General features: G+C 48.5%; 1 long non-coding RNA gene across 2 annotated transcripts; it reads left to right on the top strand.

The window, feature by feature from the left end:
- Positions 1 to 2,182: 2,182 nt before the first annotated feature.
- On the top strand, positions 2,183 to 8,020 carry LOC129144567 (uncharacterized). 2 transcript variants are annotated; one of them, XR_008549003.2, is made up of 3 exons: positions 2,183 to 2,646; positions 3,165 to 3,337; positions 7,784 to 8,020. It is a non-coding gene; the product is annotated as an uncharacterized LOC129144567 (long non-coding RNA). The 2 variants fall into 2 exon arrangements; XR_008549001.2 differs by having other exon boundaries at positions 3,165 to 3,526.
- The last annotated feature ends 6,013 nt before the right edge of the window (positions 8,021 to 14,033 follow it).

The raw sequence follows: 14,033 nt of genomic DNA, 5'->3' as shown, positions 1-14,033 counted from the left end.
AATCCTCTCCCTTCACCTTTAAGGTGACGGATGATGGATGCCCTCATGTTACAACATCCCCATCAACACTTGCAGACAAGTGTATTTAGAAACTCCCACCTAACGAGGGAACACTCAGGAGTAGAATGAGAATATTGAGGGATGGGGGAGGAATGCAGGTACTTGACCCCACAGACTCTACTGAAAACAAGGGAAGAGCTGATGTGCTGTGGTCTCCCTATACTTCATCTTGCCATGTCCATAGATGCCGCATGGTTCTTGTTCCTTTATTTACAAAGGTGCTGATGAGCCCATGTGTAACTGATCCTGAAGGAGTAAATTATTCACAAAGTACAATAACAGTGTCAATATCCATGCCCAGGGTTTTTAGGGGTTTTTATGTATAGTAACCCTCACTCAGGAATCACAAATGAAGCCTGTTGGAATGTGCTATATGAACAAGGTCTTATTTTCATGTAGATTAACACCTTGGTTTTTACGGATTAGACATAAAAGCATAAAAGCTGGCGCCATTCCAGAATCAAAGCAACTGTCCCTGAGGACATATGGAATTTAGGGACATCAATTATTAGGAAGGTACACGAAACTAGAAGTGCTTCCGGAAGTTTCCATTGTCTAGACAGAAAAAGTCAACAGATCAGCCCGAGAGAGTAAAGGTACTGCCGTGAGTGCCGGGGGTGATCAGCTTTCTATTCACAGCAAAGATGTGAAGCCTAAGGAATTTCAAAGACTCCCCAAGTGGTCCACACCTTGAAAGTCGCTCCCACAAAGCTGGAGCACTATCTGTTCTTGAATATCAGGTTGCCATCTGTGTCTTTGAGACACTGCCCAGTCAGGCCTCAGTTGAGATGAGGCCAATGACGTGCCAATGAAAATGCCTAAACCGTCTTTATCTTTAGGTAGCCATTTGGTGGACTTTCCACCAAATGGGTTGGTGAAAAATGGCGCACCAGAGACACACGCCTGGGAAGTGAAATTTTCTCCTCGGATTTTAGCAACTCCTGCGTAAACCAATAATGACCTTCTCTGCCGCCTCAACATCCGTGAAAAAGGTGCTGGTGAGGGTGACATTTTCACGAAGCCACAGGCCATGTCACCCCCTGCGAAGCTTTGAACTTGTGCACTGGCGGGCCAGGCGGCGGATTTCTCCCCATAGTGGCTGCACTGCGCTCTAGCTGGAGAGAAAAGAGGGCAGCGGCACAATGGACAGCGCCTGGACCTCAGGCCAGTTCCCACAGCAGCTTAGGAAAGCAGGCGGCTCCCTGGGCTGGAGGAGGCGCGATGCCCAGGAAAGACCCCAGGTGCAGGTGGGAGAGGGAACCCAGCCGAGCAGCGGGAAGTGGGGTGAGGACCACACCCGTCCGAGTTGGACAGGGGCGAGGTGCACTTCGCGGCGTCATGCCCTCCTCACTGCCCAGCCTGGACCTGCCCCTCCTGTCCCCCTCCCGACTCACTTCCCATGGCAAGGAGGTGCCTGCGATCAGTAGCCAGCATCGCTGTGGAAGCGGCGAGGTCCACACTGCCCTGCCCAACCCTCCTGGGCTGCCCTCCTCCTCGCATGTCGCCTGCTGGGATTCCAGTCCAGCCGCCTTGCCACCAACGGGCGGAAAACCGTTAAGAGCTACCGTTTCCAGCGTGTCTGGCCAGGCGCGCGCCGCTTCGCTCCTCCCCCCGAGAACTTCACCAGGCTCCCGAGCCTGGGGCATGCTAGGATTGTAGTCCCGAAGCTCTTGAAAGGGCGGGAGCGGTGAAGAGACTACATACAGCTCCCAGCATGCACAGCAAGGCCGGCACAACCGGACTTCGCCTTCAGGACTGCGCGCCGCCTCCTGTTAATGCTGGCTGGGATTGTAATCCAGTCGCCCAGTGATGAAAAAACTGGAAGCTAATCAAAGACGACAACTCCCAGTATGCCAGGCTTAGCTCCCGCCCACCAATCCACACCTCCCTGTGTCCAGAGCAGTTCTGCCATGCCAAGGAGAGCCTGGTTGTTCCCAAACCTCTCCTGCCTGCCAGGCGACAGCGGGACCAGGGTGGCTGATCGTATCTTGTAATTATGTCACTACCTCCCCCTAAGATGCTGGCTTCATGCTTCGTCAGTGCCAGAAGTTTGATTCCTCACGGAGCAGCAGGGGACAGGGAGCTGCTCACAAACCTGTCAAGGTTCCAATAGTAACGCTCCTCCTCCTGGAGCTGGACTCGCCCCGCCTCTTCCCTCGGCTCTGCCCCTTCTCCTCGCCCCGCCCCTTCCCTCGGCACCGTCTCTCCATCGGAACGGTACCTCCTCCTCGCCCCACCCCTGACACGCCCCTTCGGACATGCGCAGTGTAGCCCCTGCGTAGGAATGTGGCTAACGGCCAGATGTTTGACAGTTCTCCGACTTCTGGGCATTCCACGTCGGACGCTTTCTCATGAGTGTCTGAAACCGTCAGTTCACTGCCAGAAATGGAGATACATGGTTCCTGATAAACTGGCACTTGCCTTTTCAAAGCCACCATTTCCTCTATCCTCTGGGCTGTCACAAATCCTCCTCTGCACCTCAGGAGTGCCCCTTGGAGCCACGTTCCCCACTTCTCTGCCCCTGACCCAGGCTGGTTCCCAGGCCTTGGGGTCCTAGCGTGGACCTCCTGGAAGTAATTAATGCAGGTGCAGGACCAGAGAGCCCCTTGGTCCCTCCCAACACATGAAGGAAGTTTGTGTAGTGAGGTCACGAACAGTGTCTGTGTTTCTGCTGTAAATAGGGCTTTCTTGGTAACACTTAATTTCCCTTTTTAAATATTCCTTTGGAACCACGTTTAGTAATTTGCTGGTGGAACTTAACAGTGATAATTCTTTGAATCCATTTTTCTTTTTCGTTTTTTGAGATGGAGTCTCGCTCTGTAGCCCAGGTTGTAGTGCGGTGACTGAATCCAGGCTCACTGCAACTTCCGCCTCCCGTGTTCAAGAGATTCTCCGGCCTCACCCTTCCCAGTAGCTGAAATTACAGGCACCTGCCACCACACCTGGCTAATTTTTGTATTTTTAGTACAGATGGGGTTTTGCCATTTTTGCCAGTCTCGTCTCGAACTCCTGACCTCAAGTGTTCCGCCCACCTCGGCCTCCCAAAGTGCTGGGATTACGGGCGTGAGCTACCGCGCCCGGCCTGAATCCATTTTAACATTTAGTTTTCCAGATTAACTCGAAGTACCCCACGACTAAACGCTAATGAAACTAGAGGAGGCACAGCTTCAGCTCCGTGCAGGATGGATGCACAAGAGCAGAATCTCCATGGGATGCCTTTCTGGAGCATCAGTATTACTGCAGGATTTGGAAGAAACAAATTCAAATAATTTCCAAAGTAAGACACTGGAAATTTAAGAGGAAGCTGGAAACTCATCTGCCTTTAATACTTTTTTTTCTCCAAGAAAAAAAAAGAAACTCTAAGGAGAACCTATTTTTCACTCTTCTAAGTAGTTAAAATTAGAAACCACAGCAAGTCAATAGAAAGCTCTGCCTTGCCAGTCTCCTAAATCACAATATGGTCTTGGTATGGTTTTATTTATATTTTTTGGAGGGGTTTGTTGACATGTTGGGTATAAAAACTGGGGGGGTTGACCAATTTTTGGAAGTTTTTAGCTATTAGTTGGTGATTTACTTTGTACCTCATTTAATTTTTCTGTCCCCTTTCCAACTTGGACTCAATCATTCTACAGGTCTCTAAGACTCTTCATTTTCTTTAAGCTTTTTCTCTCTTTTATTCAGAATGGGCAATTTCTATTGCTCTGTCTTCTGTTTCTAATCTTTGAATAAGCTCAAAAGTATTTCTTTTAATTTCCTTATCTTCCTATTATTTCATAATTTCCAATTCTTTGCTTAGGTTCCACATCTCTTAAAATATTTTCCTTTACCCCCATGAACAGATTTACAATAGCTGCCTTTAAACATCCTGAATTAGAACACCTTGAATATCTTAGGATCACTTCTACTGCCTGCTTTTTAAATTGTGTATGGATCTCATTTTCATGTTTCCTCACACGTCTCATGAATTTTAAAGTTGTGTACTAAAACTGTAAAGAATCATTATAGAGACTCTCAATTCCGTTGTGTAGCTTTGAAGAGCGATGTTACTGTTTACAAACCATTTTAATTGGGCTGGATTCAAACTTCAATACCTATCTCCCCTACAGTGGGCACAGCTGAAATCCTCATTCAGTTCTTACTCACACATAGGTCATATTTGTATCATACAGATGTGTTTCTATAACAATATATAATATAGGCAGGGCACGGTGGCTCACACCTGTAATCCCAGCACTTTGGGAGGCTGAGGTGGGCGGATCATGAGGTCAGGAGTTCAAGACCAGACTGGCCTACATGGTGAAACCCCATCTCTACTAAAAATACAAAAATTAGCCAGGCATGGTGGCGTGTGCCTGTAGTCCCAGCTACTTGGGAGGCAGAGGCAGGAGAATCGCTTGAACCCAGGAGGCAGAGGTTGCAGTGAGCTGAGATCACACCACTGCACTCCTGCCTGTGTGACAGAGTGAGACTTCATTAAAAATATATATATATATAAAAAATATATTATTCAGGTGTCTTCATTATAATCTGTGTTAATTCAACAAGCTACTCCAGTATTACTGAAAACCAGGACCTCAGTTTTTTCTGCTTATTGGATTTTGTAAAAAATTATATAGTACGTATATTTTTATATCTACTTACTTTTATACATTATATTTGTGATATTCATTCATGCCATTGCAGATAGCTATAGTCTGTTTTTTGTTGTTGTTGCTGGGATTTCTGTTTCTTTTTTTGAGACAGAGTCTTGCTCTGTTTCTCAGGCTGGAGTGCAGTGGTGCAATGTTTGTTCACTGCAACCTTCACCTCCTAGGTTCAAGCAATTCTTCTGCCTCAGCCTCCCGAGTAGCTGGGATTAGAGATATGCACCACCATAGCTGGCTAATTTTTGTATCCTTACTAGAGACGGGGCTTCACCATGTTGGCCAGGCTGGTCTTGAACTCCTGACCTCAGGTGATCTGCCCACCTCCGCCTCCCTAAGTGCTGGGATTACAGGCGTGAGCCACTGCACCTGGTCAACAATTTTTTTTTCATTTTAACAATTTTTAAGAGTGCAGGTCAAAGGAATTAAGCACATTCACACGGTTTTACGAGCATCCTCCACATTTATAGGGGGTGTTTTTCATCTTGCAAAACTAAAACTCTGTACCCATTAAACACTCACCTACCTTCCTGTAGCCCCGGGAACCACTCTTCTACTTTGTGTTTCTGTAAACTTGACTATTCTAAGTACCTGGTATGAGTGGAGTCATACACTATAGTGAAGAAATCATGAGGAAGTACAATACACACTATTTAACATATGTTTATTCATTTGAACACAATCACTAACAGATCAGTAGTACATGGTGATTATAGAGGAAGAGAGATAAAAAGAGAAAAGGATTGGACAGACACATTAAATATATGACAGTGATGCTCAAGTACCACAGGAGTGAGTCCCCTGCCCCAGTTACAGGGCTGGTCATGGTGGAGCTGGGAGCCCTGTGCAGCTAGCTGTCTGGCTCCCAGAGCACACACTCAGCCCAAACTTCCCTGAGCCCTGAGGCACTCTGCCCCTGCCACCCGGGCATTCAGTGGGCCTGAGATTCTTCATGGCTTGGTCTTCTTGGCCTTGAGGGCGTGGCTGGCCTACTGGGATGGGGCTCAGCAGCAGGACAGGTTGTAGCTGTAGGACAGAGCAACAGCTGTGAGGTTCCAGGAGCAACACCTCAGGCCTCCCTCACAGTGCCTGCCCAGGGCTCCCATTCAACAGGGCCTGCTGCTGACCAGGGACCCGTGGCCACAGGCTGTCTGAAAGTGACCACAAGACAGAGTCTCTGCCCACCCTCTGTCAATCCGCTAGGTCAACCTCCTAGGCTCTCACCTCTCAAAAGAACTGTGGAGCTCCATGGACTTGAAACAAACCCCATATTTCTCCTGAGTCTGAAGATCATAATTCCCTCTTGTCAGGGAAGTGTGATGGGAACCACACCATCCTCACAGGGCCTCCTGAGGACTCGGTTTCATGTGGCTCTCAGCATTGCTGTCACCATCATCCTTCATGAGAAGAGCCAGACACAAGCACCCTCAAATTCCCATCCTCCCCGAACCCCATCATGACCCTGTGAGGCCTGCACAACAGGCTCATGATTTGTACATTTGCCAGATGAGGAAACAGAGGCCCAAAGAGGGCAGAGACTTGCCCAGGGCCTCACAGGAGAGGCTGGCTCCTCCCACACCTGGAGGCCCTGTCCCAGCTGCCTTCACCCCACACCCCAGGACCACCACTGACCAGGGTCCCATCCTCTGGAGTCTATAAGGTGTCCACATTCCCATCCAGGCTCAGCTATGGTGGGAGGGGGACAAGGTGTATTTGGAGGCCTGGTTGAGCAGCACCTGCTTGTCCCAGCCCCACTCGAATCTCTGCTCCACACACCAGGCTTTATGCCAGACCAAAGGCATCACTTACCCCATGATCCACCAAGGAAGCTCCCTGCACAGGATCCTCTCTTCCTCCACTCAGGGAGTGGTCACCCAAGATGCCATCTCTGACTGACAGGGCAGGGTCTTCCTAAGGTACTGGGTGGTGACATGCCACTTCCTCATTTCCAGGGAAGATTCTAAGATCTGGTCAGGAAGGATCCACAGGGAATGCAAGAGTCTCCAGATACTTATAAACCATCTGGAGCTTTTGGTGGTGCTCACTGGGCACTGGGGTGAGAATTCTGTGACTGACTGATTAGCAGTGTCTGCAAATGACAGAGTGGGGAGCCACAGAAACACATATATGTTCACCCCCCGTTTACCCATTGCGACCCACCTGGCCTGTGGGATTCCTCTGCTTTTCCCATCCTTGGTGCAGACAGGATGACTCTCCCTGTAGAGGTGCAGAAAGAAGGGTAGCAGAGGTCTGGCTTCCTGGGGAATTGCTGGGCTAGTTTGGGGAAGGAAGGAAGCCCCACCTACCACACCCACCCCGCAGCCTGGAGGTGGCTCCATGCCAGCAGGATGGACAAGCATGGGAACCAGAGCCCTGCTCCTTCTGCAGCTCATCCCGCCTGCCCAACAGCCCAGCTGCCATCACCGCATCCCATTCCAGGGTCTCCTGCCCCCAAGCACCCCACCTGCCCATGGGCAAACACACATCTTTCTATTAATCCAGGCTAGAGAGGGCTGGAGTTTTTCAAGTAGAAATGTTACACACCACACACACGCACACACCACACACACACACACAGGTGTACACACCCGCACAAGTGGCCCAGTACCCCTTCCAGCCTAGTCTTTTTCTCTACCCCCCAAAACACTTGACTCTCATCTCCTGTCTCTACTTTTTCTTGATGTGCAAATCTTGCTCAGTGTACTGTCTTTTCTGAAAAGATTTTTAAATTTTCTGGAACTTTTTCTGTGGAGAGGGAAAAGAAGGAAAGATTTGAGAAATAATAAGGTGAAAGAAGAAATTATTTGAGAATAATAAGCAGATGTGTACATTCAGTTCCCTTTTGAGAACCAAAAGGAAGAAACTGCCTGGATGAGAATTTCTACGCTGGTCCTCTAAACCCTAAGGGCTCCATGGGTCTGGGGAAGGAGCTCTGTGGAGGCTAAAGCAGCTCCATCTTGGATGCGAATCCACCATGTTGACTTTGGATTAACCCCATTTCTGGGAATGCCTTTAAGATTTCTACTTGATCTACTGTTTCTTGTGTAAGAGCACATACTTACTGTAAATCTTCTCCTTAGGTCAAAGCAACCTATATGTCATCATACAAACTACAGGCTACGATGAGCACCTCATTCTCTTTCTGGAAGGCTGACCTTAAATGTCCTGCACATTCCTGTAGTGCATATTTACCCTTTTCCTATACTAAGTAAGCCCTAAATCTTGGCGGTAACAGCCTGGGGAACTGCCTGTCTTGCTACCACTCAAGACCATGCTTCTGTCCACAAATTCCCCCCAATAAATTACCCTTTACTGACAAACTGGATTTGTCTGTCTCATTCTTTGGTTTCCTGCCTCCTTCTGTGTTGGGGATCCCTTTGCAGATACAGCCGTTTCATAAAACAAGGTATATTAGTCCATTCTCACACTGCTGGCCTTAGGGAGCTTAAAATCATGGTGGAAGGGGAAGAGGAAGCAGGCAGGCACATCTTACATGACTGGAACAGGAACAAGAGAGAGAGGAGAGAGATGCTACATACTTTTTTTTTGAAATGGAGTCTCACTCTGTTGCCCAGGCTGGAGTGCAATGGTGCGATCTCGGCTCACTGCAACTTTCACCTCCCGGGTTCAAGTGATTCTCCTGACTTGGTCTCCCAAGTAGCTGGGACTACAGGTACGTGCCACGACGCCCAGCTAATTTTTGTATTTTTAGTAGAGATGGGGTTTCACCATGTTAGCCAGGATTGTCTCGATCTCCTGACCTCGTTATCTGCCTGCCTCGGCCTCCCAAAGGGCTGAGATTACATGCGTGAGCCACCGCACCCGGCCTACACACTTTTAAACAACTAGATCTTGTGAGAGCTCTCACTATCACAAGAACAGCGCAGAGGGGATGGTGCTAAGCCATTCATGAGGGACCACCTCCATGATCCAATCACCTCCCACCAGGCCTCACCTCTGCAGATTACAGTTAGATTTGAGATTCAGGCAGGGACACAGATCCAAACTATACAGAGGCCTGTGGGTATGTCTGGATTTTGATGGTCACAGCTGTTGGCAAAACCTTGGTCTTACTTAACCTGACCATGCCCAGTAACGTTATGGTGCCGCCTGGTCCCTGGACTTTCTGTGCATGACTGGCCCATCCTCTGGATTGTAAATACTCTAGGAGTTTCTGGGGAGGTTTCTGCAAAAGACTTCAATCTGTAGAGATTAGAATAACATTATCCATATGGTTTTCCCAGAGAATGTCGGGCACATCACTCCAAAATGTCTCACATCACTCTAAACCATGTCAGATAGTTGGGCTGTGTAAATTTCTCTAGGAGCAACCAAAAGGCACATTGTTAGTCCTCTCAGTTGAAGGCAAAATGGTCCTGGGACTTTGGGTCTAAGGGTATGCTGCCAAAAGCATTTGCCAAATGCAGGACAGTATGCCATGGACCTGAGCAAGTATTTAGTTTCTCCAGGATTTGAGCCATTTGGGGGACAACAGCATGCATCGCCAGAGTCACCTTATTCAGTTCCCAATAATCAATGATCAACTGTCATAATATCCCAAGAATCAACTGTCATACTCCAGGTGCCATCAGGCTTTGGCACCAACCACACAAAGCTGTTTTATGGGCTCTGTGCAGACATGCAATCCCCATCCTCTCCAAGTCCTGAAGAGAAGCCATGATCTCAGGTCAGGGACGGTGGCTTATGCCTGTAATCCCAGTGCTTTGGGAAGCTGAGGTGGGTGGATCACTTGAGGTCAGGAAGTCTAGACCAGCCTGGTCAATATGGTGAAACCCCATCTCTACTAAAAATACAAAAATTACCCAACGTCATGGTGCTTGACTGTAATCCCAGCTACTCAGGAGTCTGAGGCAAGATAATCTCTTGAACCTGAGAAGCAGAGGTTGCAGTGAGCCAAGATTGTGCCACTACACTACAGTCTGGGTGACAGAGCGAGACTCTGTAAAAAAAAAAAAAAAAAAAAACTACGATGCCCTGTGCCCTCCTGGGAAGCGACATTGTTTGATACACACCAGTCCTCTTGTGCGGGATAATGTCACTGGCTTCCATTTGGCTTCCCCTCAAAGCATGGGTTTTGAGACCCCCACCTAGAGACAGAACTTGTCTAAGGTTGTCTCAAGGACAGTTCCCAGGAGAGTGTTTGTCCCAGCATGTACTGGAGGATTGGGAAGATGTAGACCCCTCAGAGCCAAAACTTGTTGCTTGCTCTGAAGGGACCGGTGACTCATTCTAGCCACATGGGGCCTCTGGTGCCCTTCAATGGCCAAACATTGAAAGAAATATTGGCCTTCCTGTCATGGTAGGGGCTGTGGTGCTAGCTCCACTCTTGGGAGAGGGAAGAGGTGGTGGTACCAGCCTGCTCCTCACACTGGCACCCACACTCCATTCCCAGCCCCAAAAATTCCACTCCTGTCCTGTACAGGTCCAAGTATCAGCCAGGCCTGCTGTCTACACGAAAACAGCCACTGCTGCAGCACCCCTCAGCCCTGCCCCTCAAGACCTAGCATGGTCCAGCTACCACCACAGATCACCTAGAGCCCCAGTGAGCTTGAGGTGACTGTGGGGCAGGTGGGGCAGCTTCTCTTTCCTCTTTTTTTCTCTGCCTGCCAAAGAAAATGGGACCCAGAGCACCTGCTGCCACTACCATCCAAAGCCACCCTCAGAAGCAGGCCTGAGGCTGCAGACTCCCCTGGCACCTCTCCACAGAGCCTTTCTTCCATTTAACCTCCACAAGGGTAACTGACAGAGTGGGCAGCAGCAGGCCTTCCTCTAGGTGCATTCCTCCTCCTCTAACTTGGGGACTTTGCTCTTGGTTCCCAGCAGAGCCTTTGTTCCCTGGTGGACTGCCATGGCAGAGGCCAGCCTAACACCTCTCTGCCCGATGAGCTCCAGGATCCTTGGAAATTTCAGCCCCCCCCCATCAGCCTCCTCTAGCCTGCTGGAGCTTTCACAGCATCTTGGCACTCACAGGGCAGCCTGCAGGCATCAGGCAGTGGGTGACAGAGCCTCACACAGGCGCTTGCAGTCATCCTGAGATCTCCCCAGCAGGGTCCTGTTTTCTCTAGGCCATTCTCTCTTTTTTTTTTTTTTTTTTTGAGACAGAGTCTTGCTCTGTCGCCCAGGCTGGAGTGCAGTGACACGATCTGGGCTCACTGCAACCTCCACCTCCAAGGTTCAAGTGATTCTCCTGTCACAGCCTCCCAAGTAGCTGAGATTACAGGCACCCGCCACCATGCCTGGCTAATTTTTGTATTTTTAGTAGACTCCAGGTTTCACCAGGTTGGCCAGGCTGCTCTTGAACTCCTGACCTCGTGATCCACCCACCTTGGCCTCCCAAAGGGCTGGGATTACAGGTGTAAGCCCCTGCACCCGGCCTCCCAGCACATTCTTTAGAGTAATGCCGACTACACCAGTTCTTTCCTCAGGCTGAATCAGTGGCTGGAGTTGCCCTAAAAGTGACAGCAGGGGAGTTTCCACAAGGGACTGCCCCAAACCATCCTGAAATGGGGCAGATGGAATTCCAAAGAAAGAAGCCTCGAAGCCCAGAGTGGTCTGTTCAAAGCATGCATTAAAGGAACAGACACAAAGAGGGGACGGCAGTGTATCCTTGCAAGGGTCAAAACACAGATGTTCTACCCCGGTATGTCTGCAATGAGTGGATCTGGTTATGGAGCTTATATAAAGGTTAAGAAATTTGGCTTAGGGCCAGGGCTAATTTCCATCAATGCTGTGGGCAACATCCTAAACATTTTTATCAGTGCCTGGGAATGTTTGAGACCCTGGCTTGGGTTTAAGCCTGCAGGGAAAAACCTGCAGCTGGCCGTATCACAGAGTGGTCAAATTACCCCGTAGTTCTAAGTCTGGACAGAGAAAAAAATGGGGAGGAAGCGGGGTAATAGATATTATTCTTTGCTGTAAGAATTTTTTTTAGATGGAGTCCCACTCTATCGCCCAGGCTAGAGTGCATTGGTGTGATCTCAGCTCACTGCAACCTCCACTTCCCGGGTTCAAGCAATTCTCCTGCCTCAGCCTCCCAAGTAGCAGGGGTTACAGGCGCCTGCCACCATGCCTGGCTAATTTTGTTTTTTGCTTTTTGTTTTTTTCAGTACAGACAGGGTTTCACCATGTTGGCCAGGTTGGTCTTGAACCTGACCTTAAGTGATCCGCCCCCCTCGGCCTCCCAAAATGCTGGAATTACAGGTGTGAGCCACTGCACCCAGCCTGCAGTAAGAATTTGTATTGGGAAGTGGAAGTCAATTGTTCTTCAAGATTGTTTCATGCTTTTGGTTTCCTGTGCATATCTATATCAGTTTTGGTGTGGGGAGAGTTGTCATTTTAAACAACAACAAAAAATAGCTGTGAATTTGAAGGGATTATTTTGAATTTCTCAGTCCATTTGTGGGATATTGTTATCTTGGAAATATTAAGCATTTTTATTCTTGAAAATTAGACATCTTTAAATTATTTCAGATCTTGATTTCTTTCAGCATTAAAAAAAAAAATTAAGTGTAGGCCAGGCATGGTGGCTCCCACCTATAATCCCAACACTTTAGTAGGCAGAAGCAGGCAGATTGCTTGAGCCCAGTTGGAGAACAGCCTAGGAAACATGGAGAAACCCAGTCTCTACAAGAAATACAAAAATTAGTCAGGCATGGTGGCACACACCTGTAGTCCCAGCTATTGAGGAGGCTGAAGCAGGTGGATCAATTGAGCCCAGGAGGTCGAGGCTGCAGTGAGCTGTGATCACACCACTGCACTACAGCCTGGGTGACAGAGCAAGACCTTGTCTCAAAAAAATAATAATAATAAGTGTAAAATTTTTGCACTTCTATTACTTTTTCTAAATATTTTTGAAGCTTTATAAATCAAATTTATACATTTTATTTTTATTGTTGGTTGCTTTAAGTAAAATTTTGTATGTGTATCTTGTATCTTGTGACACTGATCAACTTATTAATTCTAATGGTATTTGAGTGAAAGTCTTACACATTTTGCTATAAAGGATTATGTCATGTGCAATTAAGGCAGTTCTAGAAGTTGACACGGGGAAGGAGGGTGAGCAGTCAGGACCCCAGCAGGGCCTGTGGGCAGCTCACACTGAAAGAAGGGGCCCAGGTTATGGAACCTTCAAGTAACCTCACTTTCTTGGTGTCAGACCCTCCAGAACTTAAAACTCTGGTAACCAGAAACCCTTATTCTAGACACAGCCCTGTATCAAGCTAATTTCATGGAGATGCTCAAGAGCAAGATGTTCTATTGCTATATCTTGACTTCCTGAGGCTCTCATCTGTGGAAGGCTTGAAGTGAGGGCATCTTCCAATGATGCAGACGTTGGCTCAGCTCTCATCCACAAATCCCCGGGTCACTTGGCAGGGGACACACATAGGTAACACAGGGAAGCTCAGGGCAGACCCATCCAGGCCAGGCCTCACCTGTGATCCCATCTGGGCAACCCCACATCCCTGCCCATCACCAAGTGTTCGGGGAATAAGAGTTGAGGGTGCCTTCCCTGGACAGGAGCAGGTGGTAAGGTGTTTGGAGCCTGATAGGTCTGCCAGGATCATATCCCAAGTCATGGCTGACAGGATAAGAAGTTGAGTGTTGGAGAACAAGTTTGTCTACTCAGATGTTAACCCCAAGACTTCACACTGTAATCTGGTTTTCTCTCTGGCTGGGAGTCTATGCAGATGCTCACAGGTACCTGATCTGGAGAACAGAATTTCTAATTGGACTTTCCCCACTGCAGAGATAGCCAGGCAGGTCACTGATGCCTCTTGGCCCAGCTTCTGGGCACTCTCCTTGCAGAGCTTCATGCAGATAAGTAGAAATGAGTAATAGGTTCAACCACCCCATCTCCTTGGACAAAGGGCAGGAGCACCACGCCACCAACCATGGCCAGCACTGGTCTGGGGTGACAGTAGGAACAGAGGGACCACCTCAGACAGGAATCCAAGAAGATCAGGGCAGGCCCAGGACCCAGACTCAAATATGGAGACTCCATTGCCCCTGTCAAAGGGCTTTGACATCTAAGTGACCCACAGTCCCCTCCCAAAAGAATTGGACCTCCATTCATCACCAACAGAAACTTGGTTTGGTGCTAAGTTCTTGCTCACATAGTTGTAGAAAGAGGAGAAAAATAGTTTTGTATTGTTTACACTAGGCCATGAGTATCTTTGCATGTTGCTACTATTTATATTGGCTTTTTTTTTTTTTGAGACAGAGTCTTAGTCTGTCACCCAGGCTGGAGTGCTGCGGCCTGATCTTGGCTCAGTGCAACCTACGTCTCCCAGGTTCCAGTGATTCTACTGC

This window comes from Pan troglodytes, chromosome 6 (genome assembly GCF_028858775.2).
Source record: "Pan troglodytes isolate AG18354 chromosome 6, NHGRI_mPanTro3-v2.0_pri, whole genome shotgun sequence".
Taxonomy (NCBI): Eukaryota; Metazoa; Chordata; class Mammalia; order Primates; family Hominidae; genus Pan; species Pan troglodytes.
Note: the sequence above shows the minus strand (reverse complement) of the source record. Positions and strands in the feature narration are given on the sequence as shown.